At 26.8% G+C, this 19,097-nt stretch overlaps 1 protein-coding gene and 1 long non-coding RNA gene across 2 annotated transcripts in view; both read left to right on the top strand.

The window, feature by feature from the left end:
- Nucleotides 1-1,187, top strand: part of LOC136082283 (uncharacterized) — a 5,593-nt gene extending 4,406 nt beyond the window's left edge. Inside the window, exons 4-6 of the long non-coding RNA XR_010639548.1 lie at nt 365-396; nt 471-634; nt 789-1,187. This is a non-coding gene — a long non-coding RNA (uncharacterized LOC136082283). The remainder of the gene's footprint in view (nt 1-364; nt 397-470; nt 635-788) is intronic.
- A 1,546-nt stretch (nt 1,188-2,733) lies between these two features.
- LOC136082282 (protein mesh-like) overlaps nt 2,734-19,097 on the top strand; it is a 29,895-nt gene continuing 13,531 nt past the window's right edge. The window contains exon 1 of the mRNA XM_065800984.1: nt 2,734-2,995. The gene's annotated coding sequence lies outside the window, so the exon portion shown is untranslated. The remainder of the gene's footprint in view (nt 2,996-19,097) is intronic.

Raw genomic sequence — 19,097 nt, 5'->3', positions numbered from 1 at the left:
GATATACAAGTAATATTCATTTGATAATGATATACAAGTAATATTCATTTGATAATGATATACAAGTAATATTCATTTGATAATGATATACAAGTAATATTCATTTGATAATGATATACAAGTAATATTCATTTGATAATGATATGATAGTAATAAGTAATAAACTAAATATCATTTTTATCAAATTTTTTTTAAATAATAAAAATGCATTTTTATATTTTTAATAATCATAGTAACAATTTAGTTATAAGAGTTATTGCAATATAATAAGAGTTATTTTTGTGTGCTTTGGTACTAAGAGTTCCAGATGTTGAACGCATCCGTTGCTTAGTGAAGAATATACGTTATTTTCTGTCATGTTTAGAACACAGAGATCACCTATTCCATCTGGAGATCGTAAGAAAACAATACTTGTGCTATTGCTCGTGTACTATTTTATTGATTGTTATATGTGCTACAAATTTTTTAAGATTATGGACGAGTTCGAAGGAATGAATCTTATAAAAAAAGAAACAACATTAGATAAGCTAATGTAAGTCGTGGAAAAATTGGTATGCCTATTGTATCTGCCCTGATTAAAATTCACAACAACACTACCAGAAGAGGGATGCTGTGCCCAGTTGTTATTGCTGGTGTAAGTTTAACGAAAAGTTGTTTAATTTTTTTTGATTAAATTTTTTTTTTATATTTATTAAGATAGATAAAAAGATCAAGAAAACGATCTTCTTCTTTAAAAAATAGTTAGGCTGAAGATATTATTTTTTCTACTGAGCCTCAACTTATCTTAGGCGAAAATTCAAGACTTGTCGACAAAGGAAATATTATTGCAATCGGACAACGGAATCGGACAATCAGACAATGATGCACCTTACGTCCTTCAACTTCTGACATATTATTATATAATGGATCTATCGTACTCAAGATTGTTTTGAGGAGTTTTAAGGCTACTGCAACAATATGTCTTGCAACTACCATTTGATTGCACAAATAAGCTTTCGCTCAAAAAATGTTAAATCTTGTGAAAAGTGTTGCTTTTGTATATTGACATTTTATATTGACTTCTGAACCATGAAAAGTTTACTCGGTTATTTGGTTTATTTGTTATATATAAATATAAGCAAATGTATTAGTAAAATATATCTGATGGCTTTTCTTAAAACAAATAAAATATAATTTTTATCGTCTTTTAGGTCTTCTTATTTATTATATGTAAGTATGGCGTGACTTGTTAAAGTTTTATTTGTCACAAGACATCTAAATCACAATCATGCCTCATGCCACCAAGACCAATTTTTCACGCTACATATAGTTTATTTAAATGTGGCAAAAAATTAGGCTTGATGACATGCAACACAATAATGTTTTAGATGTCCAATGACAAATAAAAAGTTAAACGTCACGCCATACTTATTTTTTAAAAGTCGCGTGACAACTTTGATTGAAACTGTCACGCCAAATGTAATATTTGAAAGTTGTGTGACAACTTTAATTCTTTATGCCGCGTGAAAAATCGGGCTTCGTGACATGGGAGTTTTATTGGACACTTTGGTGTGACATTTTTTACAACGTATTTTTGAAGCTTTTTCTCTTAAGTGTTTTGTTTACATAAGAAAAAATACATTTCCTATAACGTTCTTCCAATAATGTGTTAATAATCATTATGAACACATAGTGATGCAACCAATTTAATTTAAGCGGCCTTGGCGCAGTGGTTAGAGCATTTGCTTTAGAATCAAGAGATTCAGAGTTCAAAACGAGCTCTAGACATTTCAAAAATACATTAGTTCTTCCTATAATGTGCTAATAATCGTTATATATATATATATATATACATAGTAATGCAACCAATTTATATTTTTTAAATATTTTGAATAATAATTCTGTATTGTTCCTCTAATTCCCATGATCCTTTTAAGACTTCTTATTTTAAATGTCAAATTTTTTTTTCTACGGAATTAGTTGTGATTGGGTAAGCAAGCACATTAAAGTAAAAATTAATAAGTAAGGTATATATGTGTTTTTCGGAGACGTTTTGATTTGTTGCAAATCAAAGTAATAAGTTAAAGAATCATCTACTGTCTTTGTTAAGTGAAACAATTTTGAAATTTCTTTAAAATTGGAGAAACTATGCTTTCAAACTCAACACGTAGAAAAAAAAATAAGATCAAAATGTAATGTCCGTTAAAAACATTTCCAGTTAGCAAAACAGCGTTTTCTAGTCTCCTTGAAAAAATTCCTTTTAATAACATATTTAAAGGTCTTGGTGTTCAAACTACTTATTTTAAAGACACTTTAACGTGTTATGTTTGCTGGAAGTCTACAAAAACGTTTGAATGCGGGTTAATACGTTTTGTAAGGTCTTAAACACGTTTGTATTATCTAGCATAGGTTTACAAGATTAACAAGTTACTTTTCCCAACAACTCCTGCTATGCTTAGTTGTGAAAAAACTTAAAGTTTGATAACATGAAATATGAAATGGAATGATTTCTCAGTTTACTTTATTGTTAGTTCATTTAATTTTTTTAATGTAACCTTTTCAAAGTAAATTCAAAATAAAATTTACTAAAATAAAATAAATATATCAATAAGCTATTTTAATTTAGTATTTAGTGTAATCTATTTTATTTTAGTATAAGCTAGCCGAAACATTTAGACAAAATTTAATTTAATTAAATACTTCTTAATTTTTTCAATGCCTACCATTTTATCAAAAATAAAATGTTTTGTTTTTATTCATGTCACATGTTTTATTTGTAAAGCAACAATCATCGCAGTTAATGAAAAATATATGATATAATTTATATCTAAGACATGAAAAAGCGCAAGTGTAAAAAAGCTTAACTTATGTTTAATCTGTGTATGGCGCCCACAATTATTGTTGGCGGCATTTACAGATTAAACATATATTCAGCTTTTTTAAGCAAAATCTTAGATATAAATTACATTATATATTTTTTTATGGTAAACTGGTTGGACACATAAAATTATTGATAGTAAGTTTGTCTATTTTTTTTACTAGATACTAAAAACAAATTTATCAACACTAATTTAATAGGTAAAGTGGGGTCTGGTGAAATGAACTATTGAAAAAAATTTGATTTACAAGGACAAAGGTTTCGTATTGCAACAATAAAATGAAATAATTTTGCGGCAAATTAATCAAAGTTTTATTTAATGGTTTATTTTACAAGACCACGTTTTACCTATTAAAATAATGTTGGTAAAAAATTGTTCAAAAAGTGTATAATCTCTTATGGCAATTATGATTGGGATTGAAGAATGTATACTTTTTTAACAAATATTGTAATTGCTTTTACGGTAGAGCGGGGCATTTAGGAACAAATGCTAGTTGCGGATAAACTAATTATAGTTAACATCGTTTTTTGTAAGTTTCCTGAAATTCATCGATATAAAAAAGCGAAAAAACAAAACAAAAATTCCTAAAATTAATCTATGAATTTCAAATTTCCATTTTCCTATTTTTATTAGCAGCTTTGAATTCTAAGTTCACAGCTAAAACTGCATTTCATCCCAACTTGGATGATTGATAACTTTTTATCATCGTTAACACTATTAATAACATTAAACACTATTAATAATCGAAGTTATGTTATAAAAATTAACAATTTCTCTGAATTAATTACAAATATTGCTTTTCTGAAAAAAGAAAATAATATTTTAGATTGAAAATAAAATCATCAAGCTGTTGACAAAATGTATAAATTAACTAAAATATTAAATATTAACTTCTAATGATCAACAATCGTTTTTATAATAAGCTAAAAATCTTTTATAACAGATGAGAAAATCATTTAAAATTTTTTATATCATTTAGTGAAATAAAAATTTTTATTTGTAATTTCATTAGAAATGTTAAAATTGTTCATTTAAAATGATGCACTAGCTGTCTCCTCCTTAAGTTTTGTAGTAATTGAAAGAGAAAAAAACTCGTATATTGTCGAACCAAGACAATCTTGACTGTAATAATAATACAGCATGACAAGATCTGCTGTTAGTAAATGTTTTCCGTTAGCATAATTGAAACATAATACCAGTGACAATGATCAAACATTGATACCAGTGACAATGATAAAAAAATTGATACCAGTGACAATGATAAAAAATTGATACCAGTGACATGATCAAAGCTTGCATCAGATTATATATAAAAAATTTTATCCAACTTTAGTTTTTTCAAATAATGATAGCACGCCCATTAGTTTTGTAGCAGTTGCATTATAACATGATACTAACAGAAATGCTTGTAGACTAGAGCATTTTACACTTCCAGTGGTCTCATAATGTAGTAAATCATTATGATGTTACATAAAACATAAAGCATTTGTGAAAATGTAAAACGATTTCCACATTACCTTAGAATAATACCGCGTGGTAGTTTGTTTATATCTAGAAAATTTAAAAATCCTTTTGGATTACATTGGATATCTTTAGATCTCATCTTGTTTATTGTAGAACAACTTTGACTGCCATATAACTATTTCCAAATAATCTATAGGTTCCAATTCCAAAGAATTAAAAGCTTCGCAACATGAAATGGCATGTGTCTAGAGGGTAAAAATAGTTGTTTAGCTTGTTCAGATTCTTCCCCCAGGTATCACCAGGTACCTCAGATTCATTTTGGTAATGGTAAGATGGTTTATTGATGCTCTGTTAGGCATGTAGATTTAACTTAAAGTAAGAAAGGGTTTTATCAACAACAAAAATTAGATTTAGGATTTTTATATAGATTAAAAAGTAATAGTTTTTAAACTTAAGAATGATGGATGGAGGTGGAGGATAGAGAAGTGGATGTAGAAGGTGGAGGATGTAGTGGAGGATGTAGAAGGTGGAGGATGTAGATGAAACTAATAAAAAAAGTGAAGTAATAAACAAAAATTATTAGTTAAAAATGGGATTTAAATTATACTCAGTTGAAAAAAAAAGGATTTTTAAACTTGCTAACTGTGGCAGATGTACATGTTTTTGTTTTTAGTTTCAGGTACATCCGCCAAAAAAAAAATTAAATTAGCATTAAATCTGTACACAGTTTAAAAGTACTAGCTTTTAGATTTACATATAGCATAGCAGTTATATAACCATAGCAGTTAAAGGAAAGACTTAAGATTAAAAAAATACAACTCAAACCAAAGCATACACCTATGAGTTTTTACTTTCATAAACATAACCTAAAGTTATAAAATACAAACTTACTAATGGCAACCTGTGTAGATTGAAAAAAAATCTAACAAAAAATTTGTATATCAAAACAAAGCACTTTAAATGAACTGAAGATACAAATTACATAAGTTACACAATGAAAAATAATTAAACAAGTAAACATTAGAAAAGTTTCTATAATGATTTAAACAATAAACAAAAAACAAACTATTATACAACTAGTAAAGGTTAAAACGACAATAAAAATTATATCTTTTTCATCAAGATTCTATTTAAGCATTACTATGTTTATTTTTTGATGAACAACCTCAAATAATATGTGATTCATAAATTTATCAAAGTTCAAAAATGAAATAGTTTTTAAATTTACCAACTGTGGCATATGTTGATAAATCAATAAGAAAAAAAGTGTAATCAAAATAAAAAACTAAAATTGGGATTAAATCTATAGTGTAGCTTTGATTAATAGGACTTGAAATAGCGAATAAAGCAATGTTTTTTTAACTTAACAACTGCAGCAGACAGTTACATGGCAGTTGGGTCAGACCCCTTTCCCTCCCCTCTACCTCCTGAAACCAGCCGTTAGGGTCTCAAACTCTTTAAAAAAATTCTACTTGGTATTACTGATATAAAAAAAAAGCTCCTTAAATTTGCAAAAGGACACCTAAATTTTCAAAAGGGTCCCCTAGTTTGTTACCCTTCCTCCATTGGGTGTGTATTGGAGCCTAACCACGGCTCTGATAGCAGTTAATGATGAAGCTTTAGGATAAAAAAAGGTGTAGTTAATAACAACAAAACCTTTGACATTGGCAATAAATCTACCAGATAAAGAAACTGTGTGTAACAAAAAAAAAAAGTAATTGTGTAATTTCTATTTTAAAATCACTTTTAAAAAAATATATTTAAAGCCTATTGTAATATAATCTAATTGAAGTAAGATTTTTTTAGAATGTGTTTTAAATTTTTCTAGTGAGTAGTATTCTTTATTAAAATTTTAATAATAATTTTGTATGAAAAAGGTCCTCGATAGTTAGATAAAAACTCATTTTTAAATTAATTTTTGGAACAATAAAGTTATTCTCTAAAAACTTTGTTGGATACTTTTGGGACATTTAATTAAAGTAAGATTAAAATATAAGTGGAGATAATCCATGTGTCATTTAAATAATGAATAGTAATATTTGGTAAATGTTTATTTTATAAATATTTAAGGTCTAGAGACAATTTAATAGTGGTTCGCAATAGGGTCATTCCAGTAAAATTCAACAATTTTTCATCTAAGTATGTGGCACTATGTAACAGATTTTGCTCTTCTTTTGAATTTATGTTAATATTAGTAAAAGATAAAAAATCTGAAAACTTCAATGTATTTGCATTTTCCGTTACTAAATTATAGGCAGTTAACGATTTGCGATGGAAGCCTTATTTTAAACAACTGTATTTTTTGCATTTTAATACGTTTATAACTTTTTTCTGTAATATAATAAATGCATATTTTTTTATTTACTAAATAAACGTATCTTAGCTTAAATAAAAAAACAAGGTACAGCTTATTTATTTGATTTCAGAAAAAAATATTAGCATACTAAAGTCGAACAATTTTCATTAAATTGAAAAAAAAACTTCTTTTATGCCATTATAACTTTTTTCTGATGTATAATAAACTGTATATACGTTTAGAATTATAATCTGTACGAAAAAAGAAGAATTAAAGTTTAAAAAATCTTCGTTTATTGTTTAACAAAGAATATAAACATGGTTAAAAATTACCATTGATGGAAATCGACAAATTTTGGGTTAATCAAAGAAGTCAATAAAATTTTCTGATACCTTGTACCGACCTAATAATGACAGAAAATAATCAAATAGAGCATATTATTTACCAAAGAAAAGTTTTCATTTTTTCAGTAAAATGTAAAAATGACAAGCCATTATATAATATGACATAATCTTATAATTTTGTACGCTAATCTCCACCATAATTAGTTTTTAAATTTTTTTTTTACATAAACTGATTATACAAAAAAACATTTTTATTAAAAAAATTAATACAAAAGTAAGTGATGCATATATTACTTCAAATCAAAAAGTACAAAATTGTCTATTGTTTGTGCTTTTAGAGTGTAATTTCAGCTTTTCCAGAACTTCTTAAACTGATGTCACTGGTTTAAATAACAGGAATCATGCTGAAAAGTAAATTTAAATATGAAAATAAAGATTAGACAGTAAACTAATCTTCTTCAATATAAAATTATATATGTCTTAGATTATTAAATAAAAATACACTGTTCACGTTAAGATATGACTGAATATCTGATTAAATTCATAACTTAATACATTGCACTCAATGTTTTATTAAAAACATGATCTTCAACTAAACTTATCAAAGTCATGATGATTACTGACAATTGCTAATAGTTTACTAATAATTTATTTCTCATATTTCATAGGAGTATATTTTGCCTCACCTGATGTCAGTCAATGTATATTTTCAAATACTTTGATTTTTCTGAACTTTCAAAAAATGAATAAATCACAAAAATGTATGCTTCCTGTTTATTGTTATTGCTATTATTTCTTGCAACTAAAAGTATATTTACTTTTTTGTATTAAATAAGCTTGCATTAACTAGAATAACAAGCTTTTTATTGATATGCTCACTGAGAGTATAGGCAGCAAGACCATAACATGTAATTCAAAAGGCATGGAAAGATCGGGTTCCCCTAATTGGATCAGTCATCTTTTGGTATCGAGTCTGTAGAAATGATTGGCATCAGGAAACAGCTAACTTATCAACATTGATAAATCTAAAAATAAAAATCATATTTATTCATTACTATATCCTTTTTACTAAGTATTTTTCATACTTTTTCCTTCATTACTATTCTTTAATTATTTATTTTCTATTGTTTACTTTTTTATTTCACTTTTATTATCATTTTATTTTTGTATTTGAACAAATATTCATGATATGTTTGAAGTTCAACAATATTATAGATTAAAAATAAAATACAGTTAATAAGTGTAAAGTACTTACTCTATTTCTTTAATCGTATCGATGCAATAGTTCATAATTTTTTCAGCATTATCAAGAAGGTGTTCCTGGAGTGATAACTTAGATAACATTGGTTTCACAGTACCTCCAATACCATCGTATACATTTTTGCGTTGCTTGTGGCAGAAAAGTTCCAGGAGGCTTCTACACCAAACTTGTGTTTGTGGTTTGCAAGATTTACTAAGTTGTATCTAAAATTGTAGAAATGTGCGCTGTAAAACTTTACTAAGATTGTTAATAAGTCCATTATCATATGTATAGATTACACACCGGTTTTTGTATAGTGCAGCTGATTCATCACTGAAATAATTAGTGTATTTCAATTCTGAAACCAGTGATTTGACTTTTGGTAAAAGTTCTTTAAGGAATGAGTGAACAGCAACATGGTTATGATCCATGGAGTCTGACAGTATGCAGTACCATTTTGATGTTAAGCCATTGGTTGTGTTGTAGTAGGCAACAAATGGATGTAATGTCACTTGTGTGACTGAGAAGTATGCTGCTAGTATGTAATTTTGAACAATACTTGTATAACTTTTGGCAAAGTCACCTATCAGAATTTTATTTTGCGTTAGTGAATCCTTCAGATTTCTAAGGTATGCAGATTGTTTATGCCTGATAAACTCATAAATGAATAGTTTCCAAATATTGACTCACTGCGGTCAACATTAATCCATCGTTTGTAAGTATAAGTGCCACTATTTGCAGCATATCTTTCCAGTTCCATCTTTACAGCGTTAACTCCGCCACAATTCTCACATTTGTGAAGCATGCATTCTTCTGAATTTACACTGCATACTTGTTTAGCCATTATGGTTTTTAGCCCTTAGGAACTATCAAGAGCACAAAGTTTGAGTTTTTGGTTTTCATGATGCTGACTTATGCAAACACTGTGTGTACCAGAAGACCCTGCCAAAACACACCATTTAGGCCTTCAACTGTAAAATGTGGAGAAACCGACCCTTATTTCTGGGTATTTTAATTTGAACGCAACATAGATTTAGTATTTTAATTTGAACGCAGCATTAGATTGCATAGAATTAAAGTTTTTTGTTTATTTGACTTTTTGACATCAGTATTAACACTTTCTTGCCGGGAAGTAAAGTCTTTCTTGCCGGGAAATAAACGAGAATTTTCTTCTTTTTCATAAAACTCTTTTATTGTTTTACTAAGATTAGGTGTCAACCTCTTTGGTTTGTTGTTTTCCAATATTCGATCTCCAAATATGCCTTTTTCATCCCTTAGCTTTCTTGCATCTTTTACCATATACTGTGTAGTATTAAACTCTTGTATTGTAATTTCAAGTGTCAAATGTATTTGGACAAGCGTCAGCAATTTTATATTTTCAGTTATGTTAACTTCTTTGTAATACTTCTCCCTTAAATTCCCAACAAAGTAGTCTAATGATTCTGCTTTAAGACTATTTTCCACACCACTGGCTTCAATAATATAATTAGAGTTTACTGATTCTTACAGCCTTCAAACTTTAACTTTGACTCTACTGTGTAGTTGTTCATAGCTTCTTTTTTTGCTAACTATAGGGGAATGTCCAAACGATGTTAAACTTATATTGAGATTTTCAACATTATTTTTTTATATATCCATCACCTATATAATCAGGATCATTTTCTATTTCAACACTGATCCCATCACTTTTCAAATTTTGATACACTAATTCCTGTTCTACCACGCTTACTAAGCGTGAGAACAGCAATTAGTGTATCAAAATTTGAAGACAATTTGCACTCACCATGAAATGGAATATTTTTGATATTAAGGCAATAATTTTCGTAGCTATTGTTATCATTTGAATCTCCACACAAAAGTAATTAAAAAGAATTTAACCCCTATAACTCTTGTTCATCACAGCATACACAACTCCCAAATTCCTGGCCAAAAAATATGTTGTCCCTGCTTATGAAAACTGAAAGCAAAAAGTGATGGAATCAGTGTTGAAATAGAAAATGATCCTGATTATATAGGAGATGGATATATAAAAAAATAATGTTGAAGATCTCAATATAAGTTTAACATCGTTTGGACATTCCCCTATAGTTAGCAAAAAAAGAAGCTATGAACAACTACACAGTAGAGTCAAAGTTAAAGTTTGAAGGCTGTAAGAATCAGTAAACTCTATTAATATTATTGAAGCCAGTGATGTAGAAAACAGCTAATGTAATGTGATGTAGAAAATAGCAGTGATGTAACAGTGATGTAGTAATGTAACTAATATAATGTGATGTAGAAAATAGCAGTAATGTAACAGTGATGTAGAAAATAGCAGTGATGTAGAAAATAGCTAAGCGGCTAAGCAAATATTTATTTTCATATGTTATATCACAAACATCTAACTTTTTAACATAGGATAACTTTTAGCTCTCTTAATTTAAATGATCACCTAATGAACACGTGTTGTTATTAATTATGCCTGAATAATTATAAAATAACAGGCACATGTAATCAATTAATATCAAATCTGAATAGCTGGTATTTCTTTTTAAAACAACACATTGAATGCAAACTCTAAAATGAAACTAAGATTTAATAGTAAAAATCCAAACGCTAATAAACTAGTTTTCTTAGTGACTACAATGTCTTTAAAGTGCTTACAATTATTTAAAACTATATATATATTTTTAAAGATGTTTTTACTTTACTTTAATACACACTAAGGAAAAAAAAACAAAAACTTAAGTACCTTATTGAAAAAATTATTTAGTTATAACTTAAAATTTTCTATATTTTTCTTTAATTTACACACACACGCGCGCGCACACACACACACATTTAAATAAATACATACGTATATATATATATATATATATATATATATATATATATATATATATATATATATATATATATATATATATATATATATATATATATATATATATATATATATATATAAACGCTCATATCATTTATTAGGTGTCATTTTCTTTGCTAAATAGTATACTATTTATGATTATTATTTGCTGTCATTATTAGATTGGTACAAGATATCAAAAAATTTTACTAACTATTTTAATTAAACCCAAAATTTGTCAATTTCCATCAATGGTAATTTTTAACCAAGTATATATTTTTTCTGTTAAACATTAAATGAAGATTTTTTAAATTTTAATTCTTCTTTTTTGGTACAGATTATAATTCTAAAAGTATATGCAGTTTATTATACATCAGAAAAAAGTTATAATGGCGTAAAAACAGTATTTTTTTCAATTTAATGAAAATTGTTCGACTTTAGTATGCTAATATTTTTTTCTGAAATCAAATAAATAAGCTGAACCTTGTTTTTTATTTAAGCTAAGATACGTTTATTTAGTAAATAAAAAAATATGCATTTATTATATTACAGAAAAAAGTTATAAACGTATTAAGATGCAAAAAATACAGTTATTTAAAATAAGGCTTCCATCGCAAATCGTTAACTGCCTTTAATTTAGTAACGGATAATGGAAATACATTGAAGTTTTCAGATTTTTCATATTTTATTAATATTAACAAAAATTCAAAAGAAGAGCGAAATCTGTGACATAGTGCCACATACTTAGATGGAAATTGTTGAATTTTACTGGAATGACCCAATACACAGTTCGGTTTGCCCTAAATTCAATCCAAAAAGCATGATTTTGTTTAGTATAAAGTTTTTTGAGTTTTTTCTAATTTGTACTTCAACATGTAAATTTGCAGTAAGAAAGCTAGCTGTGATTATATAAAAAAGAAATATTGATTAGAGTTCTAGTATTAAAAAATAGTTTTGTTTTATAAAGTTCGGAAATATTATAGAAGGTTTTACTTTCATTGAACTGGATGTAAAAATTCCATGACAAGTTTTTATCGAGAATTACTCCTAAAATGTAACAGTAGACTCCTTTTTATATCTGTTTTTTCGAATAAAGGATTTGGCAGTTTAAGTGAAGTATTATCAACTTTATTTCGTTCGTGGAACTAGGTGAATTTCGTTTTATCTACATTTAGTGAAGAGCGGTTACTTATAGACCATTCATTTACTTGAGATAGTTCTTAATTAAATCTTTAAAAAGAATTTTTATATCTTTGTGTCCATAAAACAAATTTGAATCGTCAGCAGACAAAATAAGATATAACTTTTTAGATGCTAAAAATAAGTAATTTACATATATTAGAAACAATAATGGTCCTATAATAGATTTGTTTAGTTTTTTTTTTTGGTTTCTATTGCATTTTGATATTTTTTTTTGGTTTCATTTATTTCATAAATTATGCATTGTTTTCTGTTAGTCAAATAGTCTTTAAACCAAGGTATAAATTGTTTACACCGTAAGGTTCTAATTTTTTATAAGGACTTTATGATTAACAGTGCAAAATGATTTAAAAAAATCAATGAAAACTTCTAAAGTAAAATAATTTTTATTAAAAACATCATATATATGCTTTACAAGTTCAATTACTGCGTGATCCATAGAATATTTTTTTTTAAACCTAAACTGTTTGTTGTAGAAAGTATTATTTGATATTGAATGATGATAAAGCCTATTGCACATACTGCGTACTAGCAATTTAGAGAAACAAGATAAGCAGTCATTTTGGCTATTTTAAGATCATTTGGTACAATACCAGACGTTAATGAGAGATTGAAAATCTGAAACAATATAGGTTCAATAATATCAAAGACTGATTTAACTACATTGACGCTAATTTTATCTATGTCTGCACTTTAGTGATTTTTCAGAATGGAAAAAACATTACGCAAATCACTAATTTTAATTTAAATTTAGTTTCTCGGTGTAGCTAAGGCGATTTATAAGTTATTCAAATTCTTTTATTTGGAATTAGAGTGATTTTTTCTGCGTAATATGTCAAAACAGGAGCTTTAGATGCTATAACTTTTACTGCATCAAGTTTTATTATTTTTAAAGAAAACTTTTTTCTTTTTTATATAATTTTAAAAACTTTTTTATTACCCCTAATGGTGAATCTAAGAATACCATTTTTAAGTCTTTAGATCAACTCCGCTCTACAGCACTAACTTAATTGTGTTTGAAAAAGGTTTAAAAAAATTTTAAAAAATCTACTACATATCTTAGCTCTAATCAATTCTAGCACATATTAATTTAATATAATTGTCAAAACACAACATTTTTATCAATTTTTACTAAAAATGTTAGATTTCTGACCAAGAAAGCGCATACAATGTTGTTAAACTATGATGTTCATTTCACCTAAAAAGCGTATTTATTTAAAATCTTATTCAGACCTGAACTAGGTATCGTGATTTTTTTTTTTTTTTAAAATATTTTTTTTTAAAAAACAAAAAATTCTTTAGTCTGGGTTTTTTCGCTACAAACATTATTATCTTATGTTGCGACAAAATTTATCATTTTAATTTTTTTCGTCTTTTCATGATTCATAGATTTGATCTTTTAACAGAAATATATTGTAGCCAGCAAAATGTTATAGAGACCCTTTAATCATTAAAAATTGCCTTAACTACACTGAGTCTGTCATTGATATTATTGGCCGTTTTAAGGTAAGTTTCAAATTTTAAGGTACTTGATGGAACTTTAGCTGCCAGATTTGGACCAACCTCAAGAAAAAAACTGTTTAGTTTTTCAGCTATGATTTCATTATCATAACCAAGTTTTTTATCAGTTAGCAGTTTCTGTGGATTTTGTCTCTCATTGATATATTTTTACCACTTATTTCTTTGATTATATTCCAAGTTATTTTTTGTATTTCGATTTTTTTTTTCCAATAGCTTTTCATAATTAGATTTTTTTGAAAACTTCTTGGTGTTTTCCAACAAACTTTTTTCAGTTCTTGTATATTATTTCATTATAGTATATTCTATGTCAAAGGTATTTTTCATATAGTTCTTGCTTTTTTTCTTCAATGATTTGATTAAACCTTTTGACATCTACGAATTTAAAATAGTCTTAAAGTTTAAGTTTTGTTCAATTAAAGGGAATGCCTTACTACATTGTTTACTGAAAAACGCGAGATTTAATTTGTTAGCATTATTTGCATTTTGCTTTATATACACTAAGTATAAAGATAGGGAAATAATCGGTGGCTCAATAGTTAAAAAACACAAAAAACTCAAAAAAAGAAAAATTATGTTATCTTATTTGAAATTTATTCTATATTTAGAAAACGTATATCTTAATATACATTCAAATTCAATATTATGAGTAATATCCGTTTTTTAAGGTACAGTCTTTTCAGCTTTTATAGCAACGACCCTAGCAACGGTAATTTCCTGTCTTTTTTTAGTCAGGTTTTAGTTGGTGTACATTTTGAGGTGAAAATAAATCTCACTAAATGTCTTCTGTAAACATACTATAAGCTATTTATAATGCGATGAAACCGATTTTTAATCATTTATATTCTGAAAATTTGTTAAAATGATGTCTACATGGTAGTACCCAAAATTCAAACGAAGCATTTAATCAAATAATTTGGTAAAGGTGTCCTAATGATGTATTTGTTTGCAAAAAGTTTTAGATATTGGTGTAACTTTAGCTGTTATTTATTTCAATGATGGAATGTCCGATTTTTCAAAAGTTTTTGAGGTTTTAAATCTTAAAATTGGATATCTTTGTAATTATGGTTCGTGTAAAATAGACAGCCACCATCAGCGCCATTTAAAAAAAAAAATCTTTTGAAGCTTTTAGAAGAGAAAAATGCTGAGAGGTGCCAAAATGGGATTTATTATTAAAGATAAGGATGTTGAAGGTGGAAAATCCTACTCTCCAAGAAAATATTCTAAAATATTATTATGTTTTTTAAATGAATTGTTTTTTTCGATATTGCACAAAACCTAAAATAGGTTTTCTAAAAAAGTATAAAAGCAATCAACTTGAAATTTTCAGGGTGTGCTCAATAACAAATACTTGAGGGACTGTAGCAGAATTGCACAAAATAAATGATATTATTTTAAGTTTAATATAGTTATATCAAATAAAAAATTGGTTATTATTTTGCTTCCATTGCTTTTATCGGCCATTTTTGATGTACAAATTTTTATTAAAAATTCTGCCACAGTTCCTTTGTGTTTGAATCATAAAGATATTCTGTAATTTTTAGGCTCATTAGATGTATATTTTAGGAGTTACAAAGTTTTAAAAATATGTTTATATTTTACTTATTTTTTGCTGACTCAGCAAAGCATAAAGCTTTTTATGATTTTTAGGAGCGAATTTGCTAATAAAAAATGATTATTCTTTTCATTTAAAGTTATTAGGAAGCATTTATCTTTAAAATGCAGAATTTTTTTTTTCTAACTATAGATTTACCTAGAGTTGATTATGTCGCCTGGCATCAAAGTAACTTTCTGCCAAAAAGCCAACTTTTTATGGAGGCGGAAGCTGTAGGCGGCGGCCTGGCAATCAATTTTTAGCGGCAAAACATTTTTTTTTTCCGCCTCCAGTAGCTATTAAACTGACTGATTTGAGTTTAAGTTTAAGTTTATTTAGTTCAAAAACAAAAAAAGTCGACAGGCTAAAGTTTTTATGTATTTTATTATTTGCAATTACATTAAATACTTATTTTTAATAATTGGATATTGCAAAAGTTATTAAAAAAATATCTGCTAATGTTTATTAAAAATTTGCAACTACGCTGTATTACGCTACTAGTTTTGCTAAATTACAATAAAAAAATAAAGTTTACGAAATTTAAATTTATACACTTTCTGTAAATTGTATTTATATTTTACTCTATACTTTTAAAACGTTCAAAAATATAGACTCATCTACTTTTACACGTTTTGAAGTTTTAAGCGGTTAAAATTTACAACGTTTAAAAGTTAAAAATTTATTCGAAAGTCCTTGAAAAATAACCGCTCTTACAAAATTATATTTCTTTTTCAAAAGTTTTTTTGAATAGTCAATAAATCATATAAAACAAAACTTTAATGTCAAATATATAACATTAGTTCTCAGTTAATATTTTAATTTCTCGTTAACTTAAAGACAAACGTGCAATTATTTTTCATTACATCCGCCATCAGGAGGCAAATATATCCGCCTCCAATTTGGAGGCCGTAACTAGCTGGTAGGCAGAAGCTATTGGTGGCGGCCTCCAAATGGTTTTGCCTCCAAAAATTTTTCTGAAGGAAAAGCCATTTGAAGAAATGAATAAAAACGCCATTAGAAATGCGGAAGCCACTGGAGGCGGAATAATGGAAATTTTGACGCTAAAGTTTAATTGGAGGACAGCCGCCGTCTGCTGACTAGAAAAGTGGAGGCGAGAATATTTATGCCGTTTATCAACACTGGAGCCACCTTAAGTCGGTTTTAATTAAGCCTGTTCTTACGCAGCAATTGCGAAAAATATTTATTATCAAATTATCGAGTAATGTTGTCGATACCTAAATTATCGACTAATATTGTCGACTAACGACGTCTTTGTTATTTTTGTTGCCTTATTTATTGATCGAATAAAATTATATTGCAAAATGATGTCAAAAAAGTATTTAGCATCATTTTACGATGCATGATTTAAAATTTTTATGTTAAAGTCTCCAACTATGTATACATAAGGGGTGTTCAAAAATTAGGTCGTGGAAAATTTTTAAACTAACAAATAGGCAATTTTTTGCGAACTATAATGAAAAAATAAAAATATATATATATATTTTTAAAATAATGTTTTTACTTGGCGCTGGCCTCAAAAAATTTTGAAAAAATCTTTTTTTTATAAATTGCATAATATACCGGTATAAAAATAAAAAAACTGGATACTATTTTAAAAAATGAATGTTTATGTTAGACAAATACCAGAAATTATCATTGTATCTTCACGCTTTGCGTGAGACTTGTTACCATTTATGACACTTTTTACCGGTTGCAACCAATCAATCAATGAAATCCAGGTTTTCTGGCGGTGGATCTTCTGATAAAGATAGAACTCAGATTTTTTTTATGTATGCTTAAATAATTTATAGAAACAAAATAATCAGCAGTGCATTTTAGTAAACCACCAAAGAAGAAAAAAAAGGGCTAGGTGGGGTGGGGGGTGGGGCGAAAATAACCTCAGTCAATCTTTGAAAAAGAAAGAGGGGAAACCTTTCTCATTTATCCTAAACATGTTTTCAATTTTTACTGTTTTGAGTAAAAAAAAATTTAATATGTGCTTTAATGTTTTTTAAGTTTACAGCTGGTTGTCTGTAAATAGAGTTTCAAGTTTTTTTTAACTTTCCTATTTATTATTTCAGTATATATATATATATATATATATATATATATATATATATATATATATATATATATATATATATATATATATATATATATATATATATATATATATATAAATATAGATATATATATATATATATATATATATATATATATATATATATATATATATATATATATATATATATATATATATATATATATATATATATATTAGGGTGGAGTGAATTTTAGTTTTTTTTACAACTCGTTTAGCCTGGGTGTGCAAAAGTTGTCTATTCATTTCAGAAATACTCTGGAAAAATATCAATGCTCTAGGAAATTATCTTGAGGTGCCTCAAGACCTTTAAAATTTTGATGGGTCCCTAATATTATGTAAAAAAAATTTTTTCAAAAGTATGTCATGATGGGTCTCAAAAGAAGCAAAATTTTATAAAAATTTTAAAAATAACAATTATTTTATAAAAAAATTATTATTTAAGACTTTTTTGAAATTATAATTAAAGAAAATAAACTTTTTTCATTTTTAGTTTAAAAGGTCATTTTTTTTGCAATAAACTATAAAATAACAATTTTATAGTTTATTGCAGAATAAACTATAAAATAACCATTTTATAGTTTATTGCATTTTATGTTTTAAAAATAATTGTTATTTTGAAATTTTTATAAAATTTTGCTTCTTTTGAGACCCAACATGACATACTTTTGAAAAACTTTTTTTTACATAATATTAGGGGCCTATTAAAATTTTAAAGGTCTTGAGGAACCTCAAGATAATTTCCTAGAGCATTGATATTTTTCAAGAGTATTTCTGAAATGAATAGACAACTTTTGCACACCCAGGCTAAACAAATTGTAAAAAAAACTAAAATTCACTCCACCCTAATATATATATATATATATATATATATATATATATATATATATATATATATATATATATATATATATATATATATATATATATATATATATATATATATTTATATATGTAAATATATAAATTGATTTTAATAAAAAAGGCAGCGTATAACTATTTTTTAAATATATTTTAGATATAATAATATATTAACAATATTTCGTTGACCTATTGTGGTCAGCGTCATCAGGTAATGAAAAAACGTTACAAAACAACATAAAACAAACCGTTTAAAAAAGAAGGCATTAAAAAGCGTAAAATATAAAAACCAATAAAATAATATAATACGTCAGTTAAATTTTTGTCAAAATTGGTCCCAAGTTTTTGTTTTCACATTATCCCCGTCTCTATTTAGAACAGTTTGCCCAATACCTATCTCGTGTCGAATTCTTGCTTTATTTATCTCCAAGGATTCACTTTTCTTATCCTGTATTCTGGAATGCTTGCCAAGGTTTTAGTATTCAGCCAATCAAAAGTACCACGGCATGTTCTAGAATGTTCCGTGGCTCCGCATGAGCATTTAAGCTCGTAAACACCCGGGTTCGAGTTTGGTGGTAGTTTTGTTTTGTTGTTGCATAGTATGTTATTTAAATTGGGAGGTGAAGTAAATATAACTCTGATGCTTTGTTTTCTAAATTCTCTTGGAGATTTAGGGCCAACAATAGACATCTAAGGTAGTTTAAAAAACTTATTTAATTTTATAGATGTAGTATTTTTCGAAACGTGGTCTAAATAGTTTTTGGTTGTTTTTATAAGAT

The sequence above is a fragment of the Hydra vulgaris genome, chromosome 07 (assembly GCF_038396675.1).
Source record: "Hydra vulgaris chromosome 07, alternate assembly HydraT2T_AEP".
Classification (NCBI taxonomy): domain Eukaryota; kingdom Metazoa; phylum Cnidaria; class Hydrozoa; order Anthoathecata; family Hydridae; genus Hydra; species Hydra vulgaris.
The sequence above is the reverse complement of the archived record's forward strand: the minus strand, read 5'-3'. Positions and strand labels throughout refer to the sequence as shown.